The sequence below is a fragment of the Microtus ochrogaster genome, linkage group LG5 (assembly GCF_000317375.1).
Source record: "Microtus ochrogaster isolate Prairie Vole_2 linkage group LG5, MicOch1.0, whole genome shotgun sequence".
NCBI classification, from domain to species: Eukaryota; Metazoa; Chordata; class Mammalia; order Rodentia; family Cricetidae; genus Microtus; species Microtus ochrogaster.
The window spans coordinates 47,583,016-47,588,064 of record NC_022031.1 but is presented as its reverse complement, the minus strand read 5'-3'; positions in this window follow the sequence as shown (position 1 = coordinate 47,588,064).

The following is a 5,049-nucleotide window of genomic DNA, read 5'->3' as shown; positions in this document are numbered from 1 at the left end:
TCTCTCTCTCTCTCTCCCTCTCTTTCTCTCTCTCTTTCTCTCTCTCTCTCTCTCTCTCTCCCTTCTCTCTCTCCCTTCTCTCTCTCTCTCTCTCTCCCTTCTCTCTCTCTTTCTCTCTCTCTTTCTCTCTCTCTCTATTTCTCTCTCTCTCTTTTTCTCTCTCTTTCTCTCGCTCTCCTCCCCCTTGCCTCTGTCTCCCTCTGTCTCTGTCTCTCTCTGTGTTTCTTCTGTCTCTCTCTGTCTGTCTGTCTCTGTCTGTCTCTATCTTTGTCTCTCTCTCTCTTCTCTCTCCTCTCTCCTCTCTCCTCTCTCCCTCATACACACTCACACATACACTGGCCACTTTCCAAGCCTGTTAGCCTTCGAAGGAGAAAAACACTTACCATGTCATGTGTAGCTTTGACCTTTAGAACTCATTGCCCTTCTGGGGCAAGTGTGCAGAGCCACAATTTAAATGGAATTGCTCATTCTCCATCTTTTATAGTCCAGTGTTTGCAATTTAATGAGGTTTTGGTGTTCCATCTAGGAAGGGCACTGCTTTAACAAAAGGAACCTGAAACACAGGTTTTGATTAAAAACCTACCCAGGCTTTGGGAGCTGGTTTAAATCTATTTCAGATCAGATCAACTGAGGTTTGATTTGAAGTTACTCCTCTTGTCCCCTGGCAGGCTTGGCAAGGACATTATTTTTTTTTTTTCATTCTTGATTTTAATTGCAGCTGCACAATGTCTGCCATTGCCTGAGCAGTCCTTATGTTTGGGTCTAGCTGAGACCTTCTCCAGCACTGATCCAGATTCTTTTTGCATCTCAAGTTGATCTGAGTGGATACCCAGGGAGGTAGCTAGAACTTTCCTAAGAGTTCACTTCAGTCTGGAAGTACCCAAGGCTGCTCACACCTGTCTCTGAGATACTGAATCACGATTCACTCCCAGCATTAAATACCATCATTGACTCTCTGATGAATGGGCCAACCAGGGGTGCCTCCTGCCACTTGCCCAGGAAAAGGGTGAGAAGCCCAAGATTTGCTCTTCCCAAATATCACCACAGCCACCCATTTCTACTGTCAGTTCCCACATCGAATGGCTAAGCAATGAATCCCCTGAGTTCTTAGACAAGTGTCCCTATCCCCCAGCTCTGATTGGTCTTAGGTAGAGAGATCTTCTTCTGTACTGATGGTAAAATCTTCAATTCATTTTCCTCAAATTCAGCCTCTATGCAATAAGCAAGGATTTCTTAATCATTGTCACCCCCAACCTCAGCGTAAAGCCCAGACTTACACTCTGAGACCTTCAGGATCTGACCTCTGTCCATCTCTACAGTTCTTTTCTCACTTCAAAACTTCCAAGCTTCCTGCCAGTCACATCAACCTACACACTGATTCTCAAGCTGACCCTTCTTCTGGTATAATCTTCCTCCACATTTACCTGATCAACGTCTCAGTTCAAGCCATGAATGGGTTCCTTGGCCATGTTTTTGGTCAATAGTCCCACACCACAAAAACAGTTCTGCTTTAACACACAACCCATACACGAGTAGCAAGCTCTGTTCCTCCCTCCCCAGCCCTCTTCATTCTTATCAGAGAACACAGTACACAGCTCTTCTCCATAGTTGATACACAGTCCAATCAATTAATTGAAGACTTACGTAAACAAAAGGCCAGAAGCACCCACAGTTCTGTCAGCCATGGTAGGGACAGAGGCCGAGAGGTCCTTCCCAGGAAAGGTCAGAGATGACAGCTTACCTGCCTAAAATTCAATGTCATAGGCTAGGAGGTGGTTTGTCAGGTGACATAATGACCCTAAATGGACACCGCCAGGCAAAAGCCTCCTCAGTGGCTCATTAGCCTTCTCCATTAGCCTTTCAAGGAAAGACAGTCTGGGGGTAGCAAAATGAGATTTAGACTGAAGTCCAGAAGCCTGCAACCCAAAGGGCTGGATCCTCTGATGCCTCCATGTTTTGCATCTCTGGAAGGCATATAACCTCTCTGTGCTTTTACTCTCTATCCTTCCTGTTTCATAAGCCAGGCATCCCCATGATCGCCAAGGTCAAAGCACTTGTAGACTAAGGATGATGCAAGCTTTCATCTTTGTTTTCTTTCTAAGGCCATATTAATAAATATGCCCCACTTTTAAACAAGTCTACATCCTGACGCTACTGTCTTATTAAAATTCTGCACCTACTTACAAGCAAGTAGGACAGAGCATATAGCTATGTGGGATCAAATAATCAGGGTGTTCTTCCTTCATATGTGCTGTCACGTTACCCCTGAAACCATCCCCTCTTGCCTGGAGATAAAGAAGGCAGTGAAAAATCAGAACACTAAGCATCAAGTTCAAAAGCAACTGTTCCAGGTGTAAGACAGAAAGACTGAGAGCAGATCTCGTTGTGCTGCTGAAACATAAAAGCTTCAAAGATGGAGAGAAATGAAGAGGCAGAGATTTCATGGAGAGAAGCAGAGTGGGATTGAGAGATGCAGCAGGGAGTCTGGTCCCCTCCATGTTGTCTGCAGAGGGTAACCAGTCAACAGTAGAAAGCATGTTCCCTGTGATCTGCCCTGGAGGAGTCCACATAGAGATTTGCCCTAAGAGTTTGCCCACCTCCTTGTCCAATCCACACTTCACATATATGGTCCTGTACACACACACACACACCAAACCTTATCTCCTCCCCTATAACACATAGAAAATGTTGTGGAATATTCCTTTACACTATGTGAAGATACGTGACTGTGATTGGTTTAATAAAAAGCTAAATGGCCAATAGGTAGGCAGGGACAGAGAGAACACTGGGAGAAGAAAGGCAGAGTCACCAAGCAGACACAGAGGAAGCAGGAAAGCAACATGGGCCATACAGAGTAAATGTAATCAAGCCACGAGGAAGAAAGTACATTAATAGAAATGGGTTAAGTTACAAGTGTTACTTATAAACAAAACTAAGCTATTGACAAAGCTTTCATAATTAATAATAAACCTCTGTGTGATTATTTAGGAGCTAGAAGGCAGGACAGAAAAATCTGCCTACAAATGGCATCCAATGTGAGGACTTGTATTTCCACATAAGACTTGAGAAAGCTTAAAAAAGAATTCCAAACAAATGAAAACAGAGCCAAACACAGCTTTTTAGTCCTACAGTCTCTCATGTGGGCCACAGTACAGAGTCACATCTCCTGGCAGCTGCCTGCTGACTTAAGTCACCAGTGCACCATGAGTTAAGCTGTGTGATGGTTTAAGATTTCACTCATATGGACAGAGAAGATTATAGATACACAGTAAAGCAGTTTCAGATGGGAGAAAAACTTCCAAACAGGTTACAGCGTGTTTAATAAAGTGTGTGGGCTTAAGAAAAAAAGAAAAAGGAAACAGATAGCTATAAAAAACAATAAGTAGTTTAAAAATAATAAAGTCTTTAAAGAAAAAAGTAAAGTTATAAAAAACAAGTCACATAAGGATGGAAAACACACAGGGAGTCTGAATCATATATGTTGTTTCATGAACTGAATTTTTTAAGTGTTAATGTACAAAAACAATAGCTTCTGAGAGACATTGGATTATGGAAACTACTAAATTAAACCAACTTATAAATTTTTAAAATGTCTTAACTTCAAAAGGGAAGTTGGCCAATGTGTTGCATTGGGAGAGAGGTTGTTTTTTTTTCCATGAGAAATAAAACATAGTAGAGTCCTTCCAGATTAATAAACATTAGATTTGACTGGAGGAAATCTCCTGAGTATCTTGGCTACAGACATGGGGAAGGAAGCCAAAAATGACTACAGGACAGGTGACATGTAAGTTGATCCCTTGACATGGGAACAGCTCTGAGATGAGATGGTTCTTGGCTACAGATTTATGTATACCTCATGGTTTATTATTACATGGCATCTTTCATATAACATGGATAGAGATTTATATTACAGTTTGATTATACAGTTCAAATGGACTTACAAAGTTGACAGATGCCTTTTACCTGTTCAAGCATAAAACAAAAAATAATTTTAACTGACTTGTGCACCACACATTTCATACCTGTGTTAGTGCACGTATGTATGTTACCTTTGAAAGTATATGTGTTTTCAAAGCAAAGGGACCAGACCAATGAAAACAGGTGGCCCAGATGACCCAGCATGTCAGAGTCCCTCTGTTACATTTTCCTCAAAGTTCTGCATCCAGAACAGTTTCAAGACTTCTGGTTGAAATGGTCTAGTCTCACAGACTACTCCAGGCAGGACTTCAGATAAGCCTTGCACTTTCCCATTGCACAGAGACTGAATAACAAACTCTAACTCTCTCAGGACTTGACCATTATCTCAGTTTTCCCAAAGTTTCCTAAAGATGACAAAACCCCCAGACAACAGGATGCATCCTAGAGAACATATGCCCACATTCCCAAGAAGCAGAGTAGATGGCTTTTTGTTGTTTGATTGGGTATAAATGTTTGTCATCACATAGGAGGATTGGTTGTAAGTTGTTATTGATCATGGTCAGAAAAAAAAAAACTAGCAAAGGAGTTAGATTAAAGGATATCTTTCTGAAAGACAAAAGAGGGTTATCATATAAAAATGATGAGATAAAAGAGATGGATTGTTGCGTCTGCTTTTTAAACAACCACTAGTCTGAAATATTTTACATTGCTATGAATTTTTATATATGGAAACAAATTTAAGGTTATTTTTCTTAGAACATACTGTACATATATTTCTACTCTTGTTTAAGGCACTGGACCTAAGCAGCTCATTTAACGATGCAACAAAAACGTATAGTTCTTGAAAGTTATTATTACAAACTATTCAGGATAATAAAGAAATACAGGTTAGTAGTTAGTCCTCTATAACAATCAAATTTGTAGTCATATTAGGTATGTCTTCAAGGTCAAACAGAGATATATTTTAGAAAGAGGTGCACCGGGCGGTGGTGGCGCACGCCTTTAATCCCAGCACTCAGGAGGCAGAGGCAGGCGGATCTCTATGAGTTCGAGACCAGCCTGGTCTACAAGATCTAGTTCCAGGACAGGCTCCAAAACCACAGAGAAACCCTGTCTCGAAAAACCAAAAAA